The sequence below is a fragment of the Myotis lucifugus genome, unplaced genomic scaffold, assembly GCF_000147115.1.
Source record: "Myotis lucifugus unplaced genomic scaffold, Myoluc2.0 scaffold_25, whole genome shotgun sequence".
In the NCBI taxonomy this organism is placed as follows: Eukaryota; Metazoa; Chordata; class Mammalia; order Chiroptera; family Vespertilionidae; genus Myotis; species Myotis lucifugus.
In genome coordinates this window covers 2716005-2728226 of record NW_005871073.1, presented here as the reverse complement: position 1 = coordinate 2728226, position 12222 = coordinate 2716005, and the positions used below count along the sequence as shown (strand labels likewise).

Sequence of the window (12222 nt, the reverse complement as noted above, 5' to 3'; positions counted from 1 at the left end):
TAGAAGTGCATTTATAAATGGCCTGTAGCTTTCTCTTTTTATTAGCTATTTACAGGGAAGGATATAAACTTCTAAAATAAAGCACCTGCATTAAATATTCTGCCATGAGCCTGTTAGTGGCAGGCGCTGCTACGTCCCAGCCTTGTGCCGCAGCAAGTTCCAGAAGACTGCACATGAGCCGGCACCCAGCTGACCTCCCCAGGGCCCATCCTGAGCAGAGGTCTTTAAAGGAGACAGAGCAAAAAGGCCTCGGGTGTGCAACCGAGTCACAGTCACAGGAGCACAAAGGAACTGTGTCTTTTCACCGTCAGCACCTGGATCACCTGCCTTCCAGAAATGTGTTTCTGCCAACACGGAGCCAAGCCTTTCCAGGGTATTGCTGAGGGGCTCCTTTTCCACACCACCACTGGGGACACTCGTGACACCTGGGACCAATTATGCGTCCCCATGATCAGAGCAGAGCCCCCGGGGTGGAAACCTGTGCTGGGAAGGAAAGCAGTTGCCCTCCCACCTTAGGTCTGTGTGCTGGGTTGGGCCTGGAAGACAGAGCTCCCTGAAAGGAGGAATTCTGTCTCAGGGGCAGGAAGCCCTCAGCTGATGCTCAATCAACATGTGGTGCAATTAGATAGGCTATGGACGGCCATTAAAATGCAGTCAGCGGGACACAGGTTTTTGATGTCAGCCCCAAGTCAGATGAATTGTGACTCTGGCCCTTTTTAGCTATAGGATCTGCTAAATTTTCTGAGCCTTCATTTCCTCAAATGAAAAACAGGGATAATAATGTCCACCTCACTGGTGTGCAGTATTGAATAAGCTAATTTATATAGAAATAGCCAGTTCATTTCTGTCATATCAGTAGGTACTCAATTGTAGTTTATTTTTTTAAAATATGTTATTGATATTCAGAGAGAGAGGAAGGGAGAGGGAAAGAGAGAAACATCGATGTGAGAGGGGAACATCGATCTGCTGCCTGCTGCATGCTCCTTACCAGGGATCAAGTCCACAACCTGGGCATGTGCCCTGAGAAGTGACCTGGCAACCTTTTAGTGCATGGGATAATACCCAACCGACTGAGCCACCAGCTCAATATTAGTTCATTTTTAAAACAGGTCATGTAACAACATAGAAAATACTTACATATTATGTTTAAAAAGCAAACACTAACACCAGTACAGCCCTGTGCAATTGAGCAGACATATATAAAACAGAATAGGAGGAAATGCACTAGACTCTTAGCCATTCCACCTTTGTGTGGAGGTCAGGATTTGAGTGAGTTTTCTCTCCTTTTCCAAATTTTCTTTTAAGAAGAAATATGACTTTTATAATGGCAACATATTATTGTTTTAGTGAAAGTTCGTTATTAAATCTGAAATTCTTGAAAGAGGTTGTTTGTCTGAAGATGGTGGTTTTATCACATGGTTATGGGAGAGAGCCATTCTCAGGGCAGTCAGAACAATACTATCCCAGCACGAGTCCACCTGCCACTCCAACAGGAGTCAGCAGAGTATTCCAGAGAAGTCGCTGTCACTGGCTTCTAATAAAGAGGAAGCACAGCAGCTGGTGGGCCTCTTCAAATGGAGACAGCACGTACCGAGTATCCTCTGGCAGCCACCTTCCAAGAGGGGCCCTTCTCAACAGCAAGCATCAAAAACCATTGAACAAGCCACAGCCCAGGCACTGGCCTTGGGACCAGATGGTCATGGGAGAACAGCACGCAACACAGATGCTGATCTTGCTATGTCACTTCTCCTTCTCCTTTCTGAGTAAAGCACAGTTCCAGCCAGCACTTCGTGTGTTGAGTCCTTCTGGGGGAGTGGGGGCCCACAGGTGCTGCAGCGGGCCCACAACTATCCTGGTGGTTGGCATTGTTATGCTCTTTGCTTTCCTCCATGTTGTGGAATCCTCACCTGGGACTGGGAGCTGGATCTTCCTGCTCGACAGATAGCATAATGCCAGGTGACAACAACTGCTACGTGGAAATATAAAACAGGGCAAGGAAAAAGAGAGACATAGGCAGAATTACAGAAGGTGAAGTTGGGTCTGGTAGGGCCTTAAAGATGAGATAAAGACTGCAGGTGAGTGCAGTTGGAGGGTGGGCCCATGTCACCTACCTTGGGTGGTCAGCCCCCAGGCACACATTTGATGGCTCCTGGAGCCAACAGGAGACTGCATCCCTGAATGGGCAGTCAGCCCATCCATCACTGTCCCATCTCAGAAGACACACCACTGATATATTACCAAGTGCTCTTACAGAGTTTTTATCCCAACCTTTTGATACTACTGAAAATAATGATGCCTTCTTCAGCATCCTGATGAGGAAGAAATGAGCTAATCCATGTAAAATGTTGACCACAGTTTACTGCCATAAGCACATAATGTTTATTTCATCATACACTAAAATGTAAGAACAGAAAAGCCCATGTGACACATAAAGTTCATTATAAATAAAGGCTGAGCCTTGACTTTATTTCCATTTCAGATCTGCAATAAAGTGTTCTTAGTAACATCATTTTTGCCATATACCCTTTACTTACTGCCTGAGACAGTTCTGGCTGCTATAACAAATATACCAGAGTGGTTTACACCAAACATTTATTTCCCACAGTCTGGAGGTCGGAAAGTCCAAGATCAACGTGCTGCAGGTCAATTGTCTGGTTCGTCCATAGCCACCTTCTTGATGTATCCTCACATGGCTCAGAAACAGAGGTAGAGACAAAGAGATAAAAAGACAAACACAGAGATAGAGACAGGAGACAGAGAGAAAGGAAAAGCAAACTCCCCCATGTCTCTCCTCATAAGGGCACAGATGCCATCAAAAAGGCTCTACCCGCATGATCCAATTACCTCCCACAGGCCCCATCTTCAAATGTCATCACTCTAAGGACTGGGGTGTCAACATATACATTTGGGGCAGATATTAATGCCGTCGTAATAGTTAAAAGAGAGTAGAAAATTCACATTTTTTAGACAATGCAGATACAGAGCCACTCTGCTGCCAATAAAGCATTACAAATGGCCTGGAGTCCCCCTGATGGCTTTTCAGTTTGATTAAAACCCAAGCATTGTTGTTGGGTCCATCATACTGCTTGGGCATCTGTGACACCGGCTTCCTCACTCACACATCCAACCATTCCTTGAGGATGTGCATTTTACGTAGTTCACGTCAATGAGCACACAAACATCTTAAGGATGACTCCAGAAATCTACTTCCTACCTCAAAAGCTCTTTTTAAAAGCATCGCTGAAGAACTGAGAAACTTTTCGTGTTGTTGCTGTCGTTTTCTTACATAGTCATAGCAGGGCTTTGGAAATACAGGATCTAGTTCACTGAAGACATGGAGGTTCCATGCCTCCTGGACTCGAGAAGGAGAAGACAAGACAGTTGCTTAGAACTGGAGCTGCTTAGAACTACCATCGGCATGTGCCCTAGGTGCTAGGTACATAATAGGCACCTTCTTTTTAAATTCTTAACATAACAAAGTAATGCAGATACTGTTATCCCTGTATTACAGCAAGTTAATGCAAACACAGAGCAGTGACGTCATTTCCCCAAATAAAGGTGGAGCTGGACCTCAGACTCATGGTTCTGACTCCAAGGCCCACACTCTTTCTTCTGTGAGGTGTTGTCTCCCAGAGCAACAATCAGAGAACTGTACCCTTCATGGAAATAAGGAGATGCTCACTTGATTTAGGGGGGAAATGTACTTCATCATGAAATGTATTCACTTATGTCTGTAAGAGACATTCATTGCTCATCGAAGTGGGGGCGGAACAAGAAACACATTTCCCTTCAGGACATCGCTTACCAAGTTTCATGGTTAGTAATTAATTCCATTTGAAAAAGGGGCCTAAGGTTAAGAGTAAGTGAGAGAAAGAAGGAAAGAAATGTAGGGGAGAAGCATTAACATAGCACTAAAGTGATAGAAGGGCATGGAGAGAAAACGTATGAGAACGCAGAAGACTTTTTGTGTCCTGTTTCTCTTGAAATATTAGAAGTAACTTCCTTATCAGTAAAACTCTTGAAACAGACCTTTGAAAACATCTTTCAAAGCAAAGAAATGAAGCCCTATACTATCTGAGGGGCTCTATATTAACTTAAGTCTTGCAAATCCAATAAGATTTCCAGACAGAATCCCAGGGGACCTCACTGTCTCCAACCCCAGCAGGAAGATTTACACTAACTGAATATGGCTTCTCAGCGGGGCTGCTCAATTGGCTCCATCTATCCATCTAAATAGGATTCTAACATAGAAACTGGGAATAAAAGTAGGAGACTGTTGTGGTGGGTGTCAGTGGATATCTCAGCTTGGACGCAAGTGGTACTTAAAAATGCATCAGGATAAAGTAGATCTCAGTGTCAAAGAGAAGGCAGAGAAGCAAAAAGCTATCGTCCACAGATCCGCAAAAGCTGGGAAGATGCCAGAAGCAGTCAAAAAGATTGTGAACCCAGATACAAAAGGGTCTGCTGTCTGTTGATAGGAAACACATGCCTTTGGAGCACAGAGAAACTGCTTCTGATCTTCCCAGTGTCTTCTAGGTACTAAAATAAGACAACAAAGGATGTTTTATGTCTCCTTCCAGATGGACCACGGAGCCTTTTATGGCAAGTTGAAAGGAGTTCAGTGTGCATCTGAGTCCCAAACCACCATTTATACTCTAATCACGAGCTGTCAGTGTTTCGTCATTCCCCTGCATCTGTACCTAAACATTTTTAAATCCTCAGATCCTACCAAAGTCATGACCAACTGGGTGGGATGCAGTGCAGAGGCAGTGCAAAACACAACAAGCCAGAAACACAATGAGATACCACCTGTGTCTTCCTGCAGAGGGGGAGGCTCAGAAGGAAGTAAACAGATTGGGCTGGACACTAAATGATTATATCACTTACTGTGCTCTTCTAAATCACACCTTCAAGGAGACATACACTACACCAGCTGGTGAGAAATAAAATCCATTGCCTATGCTTCATGTTGTAAGGTAACTATCTCAATCTCACTTGGCCATTGTTTCTTGCAATTGTCTGGAAGTTAAATATGTCTTTCCAGGGGTTCCAGGTCAAGAAAAGAGTGGGACTCCCATGGAGATCTTGTCTTATGGCCACGTCACTGATAAGGTGTTCCGAATTTGCTGTTGAGTTTTGGAAAGTTCAGGTCAGAACAGGTAAGGTAAATAAAAAGAGGCGCAGTGAGTGTAAGCGGCGGTCGGCATGGATGACGAGGAGGAGACGTACCGGCTGTGGAAGATTCGCAAGACCATTATGCAGCTGTGCCATGACCGAAGCTACCTGGTGACTCAGGATGAGCTGGACCAGACACTAGAGGAGTTCAAGGCCCAGTATAGGGACAAGCCAAGTGAAGGGCAGCCACGGCGCACGGACCTCACAGTGCTGGTGGCCCACAATGTTGACCTCACTGACCAGATGTTTGTCTTTTTCCCAGAGGAGCCCAAGGTGGGGATCAAGACCATCAAGGTGTACTGCCAGCGCATGCAGGAGGAAAACATCACCCGAGCCCTCATCATGGTGCAGCAGGGCATGACACCCTCCGCCAAGCAGTCCCTGGTCGACATGGCCCCCAAGTACATCCTGGAACAGTTTCTGCAGAAGGAGCTGCTCATCAACACACACACACACACACACACACACACACACACACTCTCTTTTGAGTCATTAAATCTGAACTCTTTCCCTCACCAGATCTTTCACTGGCAGATACTAGTTCAGCCATCCTGGTTGTGGGTAAATGGTCACCAGGACCCCACACCTCCCCATGATCCAGCAACTAAACAGTGAGTAGAAATGCATGCTCATCGCTGGTCCAGGCAGATGCCCAGCCAGCAGTGTGCTCAGTGGCCGTGCTCTTACCCTACATACAAGCAAGGAATACAAGTCCCACTTTCACTTTCTGCCCAATGTTACCACCTGTAATAACTGAATCTGTTGTTCACTCACATCACGGAGATTACTGAAGTTCTTGTAGTCACAGAGTGCAGGCCCTTGTGACGCAGCTAAACTGAAGGACAGGCCCCTTATCTCCTGGAATCACACACAGAAGGGCAGGGAGTGACAACTAAACCAGCAGCTGCGGACTAGTATCACTGTCAGAAGAGTAGTAAAGGAAGCCCGGAGCACTATGGAACTCCTAACCTCACTGAGGAAGGCAAGGCAACTGAGGGTGGTCCTCAGAGGCACTAATGCAGTCTGGTTTGGCTGGTGAGTAGGGAGCTTGGGCTGGAGAGGAGAAACCAAGAGATGAAGCTAAAGAATTGGCAGAAGCCTGGCCAGTGTGGTTCAGTGGTTGGGTGTCAACCTATGAACCAGGAGGTCACAGTTCTATTCCTGGCCAGGGCACAAGCCCAGGTTGTGGGCTTGATCCCCAGTAGGGGGCATGCAGGCAGTAGTCAATCAATGATTCTCTCTCATCATTGATGTTTCTGTCTCTCTCCCCCTCTCCCTTACTCTCTGAAATCAATTTAAAATTATATTTTTTTAAAAAAGAATTGGTAGAAGCCAGAAAACATGGATCCTTGCAGGCCACATAAAGGAATATGGACTTGATCCTAACAGTAAGGACCTTGGTGTTCTAGAAAGATCACATTGGCTACACTAAAGAGAATGGCCTAGAGGAGAGCAAGACTAGAGGCAACAAGGAAGGAAGTGGGGCAACTGAAGCAGACACAGATGGAAAGATGCCAATGTCCTGACCTAGGGCCATAGCGGGGAGTATGGAGAGAAGAGGATGCACTCAAAAGGATTTAGCAGTAAAATAGACAGGGCCTGGGAACTGACTAGATATGGGAGATACAAGAGAGAGGCATCAAGGATAGTTTGCCTGGTACCTAACTTGGAGAAGTGAACTGATATTAGCACCATTCCCTAAGATTTGAAGACGAAACAAGCCAAAACAAACATGGGAGGGGGAAGAGTCTGAGTCCCATTGAGGCCACGCTAAGCTCTGAGGTACCTGTAGGGCAGCCCAACACCATTGTCCAGGAGGCAGCTGAGATCATGGTGTCAGGAGAGGGGTTGGGGCAAAAGAAATAAATTTGGGTGTCATCAGTCTAAAGATGGTAAATGAATCCATAATCATGGACGGGATCATCCAAGGAGAGAAGGGAAGGGAAGGGAAAGGAAGAGGGGAGAAGGGAGGGAAGAAGGCTGAGGTCAGAATGGTGAGGTCACTCACCTCTGGGGTTGGCTGACCGAGAGGCCCCTGCTGAGGAGTCCCAGTGAAAGGCCAGATGAGGCAAAGCACCAACCAGCAGCCACTTGGTGATCAATAGTCTCAGTGCCCAAAACCTGAATGAGATCTGATTAATGGGCCCAGGACCACCAAGGCAAGGGGTGAGGAGGGAAGGGGAAGTCCTAGGGGTGGGGGGAAAATTAAATTCACTTGACCTTCAGCTCTAAGAATGGGTTATAGCAGACGGAAGCCTTGTTGGCCACTTCCTTGTCAAAGAGGTTGAGAAAGGCTGTCCCAGAAACATATAATGCAGGCCACACCTGTCATTTAAAATTTTCTAGTAGTTCCATTAAAAAAACTGAAAGTAAGCAGGTGGAATTGAATAATATTGTACTTTAGCTAACCCAATATATCAAAATATTACCCTTAACTAAGTATTGAATATAAAAATTATTAATGAGATATTTTATATGTTTTGGTATTGAGTCTTTAAAATCTGGTACCTTACTCTTACAGCACATCTCATGCACATTGGCCGCATTTCTCATGCTCAGTAGCCACGTGTAGCTCGTGGCTGCCATGTGGACAATGTGGTTTTACAGTTTGTATACCAACACTTTGCCTTTCCCCAAATCTTGAGGAAATAAATATATAAAAAACCTGAGGAAATATATGATCAACAGGAGTTCTCCAAAAGTTCTAGGTAGCACGGAGGGTGTCAAATGAGGAAAATTGAGACAATTAGGGAGCTTTTTTTAACACTGTCCCAAAAGGGAAAGAAGCTGGGGTCAGGCTGACCTCATGCATGCTGAGCAGTATAGCAGATGGCAGCTGCTGTGGATGGAGACCGGAGCTGGCTGCCTGTTAGGAATAAGTCAATACCGCTTTCTAATACACGTAGGTGGGGGAGTGAGTTCCTCAGCCACAGACACGCCTCATTATGCAAGGTCAGGCAGGGGAGGACTGCAACTTGCCCAGGAGACAGGCCCTCCCTGGCCCAGCCAATGCCACCTAAAAAGATTTCTATCTGGAACTTCTCAAAAATCTTTTAGTCATCTCTCCACATCACCTTGAAAGGGTGCATATGATTTCCTGGCTATGGGGACATTAACAGGACTCGGCTTCCCGGCTCTCTACTGCCATCTCATCAGCAGCGAGGTGGGCTCCCAGAGGAGGAAGGGCAGACAGGAGATGAATGGAACTGCCCAGCTCACCATCACCTGGCATGCCCGCCAGTAATCACAATCAGGAGCCCAGCTCAATTCTGCTGGCCTCACTCCTCCAGCTTTTGAGACCTCACAGCTGCATCTGAAACTACCAACATTCTTTTTCTCTTCAAATAACCCCAAAAGTGGTTAGTTTGAAACTCTCACCCCTGAGAGAGAAAAAGGGTGAAATGTTGACACCTAACCTAGCAAATGGAAGCTGTCTTTTGTCTGCCCCTCCAGTCTTGTCTGCCACATGTCCTTACCTTCCCCACCTCCCATTTTATACTCTGGTAATGCCACACAGCTAAATGGAGTGCTCTCTCTCTCTCTCCCTCTCTCTCTCTCTCTCTCTCTCTCTCTCTCTCTCTCTCTCTCTCACACACACACACACACACACACACACTCACCCCTAAGAGAAGAGGCGAAGTAGTGTTTATGTAGTTAAAAGACCAGGCTTTGAAGACAAGAAGACAAGTCCAAATCCCACTGCTGACCTTTGCTAGCTGTGCAACCTTGAGCAAATAACTTGACCTCTGCAGTGAGTCTCCTTTTCTGAAAAATGGGGAGAATAACCATGTCAGCCTCACAGAGACCTCTGAGGATTAAAGTGAGCTAATGTACTAAACTAAGTGTATTAGAAATTAAAATGAGTACAACTTGGCCTGGAACATGCAAGAAGCATGTAAGTGGTTCCTATAACCTGTTACATACTCTTGGGTATTCAATAAGTAGTAGCTATGATTATTGTTATAAAAACCCCTACTCTTTCCTTCCTACTCCTGCCTCAGCTATTACCTCATTCTGCTGGCTTTCCCAGTCAGTGCCACCCTCCCAGCCTGCTCTGTGCCACACACGAAAGCCCACTCACACGCTCAGGTAGATCTGACGCCCTCCCTGGGTAGCTGGTGCTTCCCACTCTTAACAGTACTGCATACGGTAACTATCTACTTATGTGTTTGTCACGTTCCCTACAGTGCTGCTGCTTGTAATGTGCAGATGAGTCACCTGGGATCTGGTTAAAATGCAGCTTTTGACTCAGGAGGTCTGGGGTGGGACCCAAGCTTCTGCATTTCTAACAAATGTCCAAGTGATGCAGACACTGCTTGCCCATGGACCACACTCGAAGCAGCACTGATGTGACCACAGGCTCCTCCAAGGCAAGGACTGGAGCTGTTTGCTCTGGGTGTGGCCAGCCCTCCTCTCAGTCCCTGGCTCATAGTGGATGCTCAGCAATCTCTGGCAGAACTGAGTGAAAATTATGCTCTCTGTTCCGGAGCTCAGGCACCTCCTTTGCAGCTCGCCCACACATCCAGAATGTGTGAGGTGTTTTGGAGTCAAGTGACTATTCTCCAGCATAATCACCCCCACGGTAAACTCATCTGAAAATCTGTACTTAGTCAGGAGTAACTCTGAGATATGAAAACATTACACCGCAGGGTCACTATCTCTAATGAGAGGGTAACAGCTCCCAGCATGCACAGGGCCTCATGTGACCCAAAGGTACCAGGACAAAGAAGACTTTGCTCATGTTACAAAATCATACTTTTCTTTAACACCCCATGGAGAGGAAGCATGAGGGAGGGGAGAGCGTAACCCATCCAGAACCAGAAGACCTGAATTTAAAACCCAGCTTTCATTTATATATTTAAGTTCTTTCTATGCACAAGGAATCATACCAAGTTCTGAGAAAATGCAAATTCTCAGCCCTCCTGGAACTACCCTTTCAACAGAGGAAGGCAGATGATACACTTACAAGCTATACACACACACACACACACACACACACACACACATTGTCATGAGTGCTAAATGCTCAGATGGGGAAATAAAGCAGGACACAAGGACAGAGAGTATCAGGGTGGCATGGAAGGTGGTTGGAAGGTGGTTCTAAGAAAATGAAATCTGAGCGGACACATGAAAAGAGGAAGGAGTGAGCTGTGCACACATATCTGAGGGAGGAGAGTCCCAGGCATGTTTAAGAAACAGTAAGAAGTCGAAATGCAAGGCTAAAGGGCAGGAAAGAGATTTGGATATTTTTTCTGAGTGAGATATAAGCCTCCTGGAGGGCTCGCATGCATAAGACTGGTGCGATCTAACCCACGTTCTTAAGGCCACTCTAGCTACAGTGGGGAGGCAAGGGTGGACACATGGAGACCAGATGAGAGGCTTCAGCATCAACGGTCCAGGTGGGAGAGGGTGGGAGCAAGGGGGTGATGACAGAGATCCCAAGAGGACCTCCTGATGGAATAGGAGAAAAAACAGAGGTAACACCGTGGTTTTGGCCCTAGAACTTGGTGTGATAAGAAGAATAATGGCCCCCAAAGATATTCATATCCTAATCTCCAAAACCTGTTCAGGGGTGAACAGGTTATCTTCCATGGCAAAAGGGATTTGCAGGTACAATTAAGTTAAGGATCTTTGGATGGAGATATTCTCCTGGATTATCTGGATGAGCCCAACGTAATCTCAGGGATCCTTATAGAAGAAAGATAGAGGCATAATGGCCAGATCGAGAGAAGAAGATGTGGCCATGAAAGCAGTCAGAGTGATGCGAGGCCAGGAGACAAGGACTAGGAACAGCCTCTAGAAGCTGGAAAAGGCAAGGAAACAGGTTCTCCCCTAGAATCTCTAGAAGGAATGCAGCCCTGCCAACCCATTTTAGAACTCTGACCTCCAGAGCTGTGAGGTAATAACAGTTGTGTTGCTTTAAGTTGATGGCAATTTGTTACAGCAGCAATAGGAAACTAATACACCTACATTTACTGTGATGGCTTTTATTGGCACAGCACTAGAGAAAGAATCAGGAATCAGGAATCAGGAGCTCTGCTAGGTCAGCCTGGATTTGAGGTATCTGTGTTCTATCCCAGTGGAGATACCAAGTAGGTCGATGACAACCGAGCCTGCAGCTTAGAGGGAGATTGGAACTTCATATGACCTTGAACAAGTCCCTTGATTTCTCTGAGCTTAAGTGTCTTTTATAAAATATGAATTATATCTTCTTTATCTACCTCAAAGATCAAAGGAGACATTTTGTGCAAGTATTCAAAGTGTGCCACTAACATAAAGCATTTACTATTCCTTTAAGTTGGTCTTTAATCCAAAGGAACAGGAGTCATTTTTCACAGATTTCTTCAAGTCTTCTGCTCCACAGAGCTCATCCCATCCCATTAAGCTCCACAGAATGCAGACAGCAGCACTGGGGGCAACAAGTGGCCACAGTTCTCACAGAAACACCCAGGGCATTCCCAAGGACTAGAGCTACAAGGAAAAAAATCCCACCTGGGCACTCTCACTACCTGCCAGACTCTGACTAGCTCATAACAAACAGCCGAAGGGTCGGGGTATGTATTTGATTTCCTGCTCAGTGAGTTTTAAAGGGTCTTAGAGACCAGTAGAGAAGTCCAATCTCCCACGGAATGCAGGATTCACTTGTTTATTCATTCACTTGTTTATTCATTTGCCGAGCACTGGCTCTGTTGGAGACCACAAGGTAGAGTGGGACACAGGAAGGCTGGTGCTCAAGGAACCTATTCCTCCTACAACCTCTCACCTGCCCTGTGAGGGAGGCATTCACCCTTCACAAGGCTCTGGAGTCCTGTGGACCCACGACTTACAGGTGCCCTTGGAGCAATTGCCAAAACTACTTGAATCTCAAATTCATCATCTATAAAATAAGGATTATAGTCCCCGGAAAGCATTTAGCATAGTACTTAGTACTCATTAAAAGCCCAATAAGTGGCTGCCTTAATTGTTATAGTTATTGTTAAAGTATCACCTAATTTTTTTAATAAACAGCCAGAAATATGTCTCAGTGAAAAATCCGGTATGAAGAAT

The 12222-nt window shown here is 45.9% G+C and overlaps 1 protein-coding gene and 1 pseudogene across 2 annotated transcripts in view; one reads left to right on the top strand and one right to left on the bottom strand.

Annotated features, from left to right (window-relative positions):
* The window catches only part of ST6GALNAC3 (ST6 N-acetylgalactosaminide alpha-2,6-sialyltransferase 3), a 507883-nt gene that overhangs the window by 454479 nt on the left and 41182 nt on the right, over nucleotides 1-12222 (bottom strand). The window lies entirely within an intron of this gene.
* On the top strand, nucleotides 5183-5619 carry LOC102420946 (annotated as a pseudogene).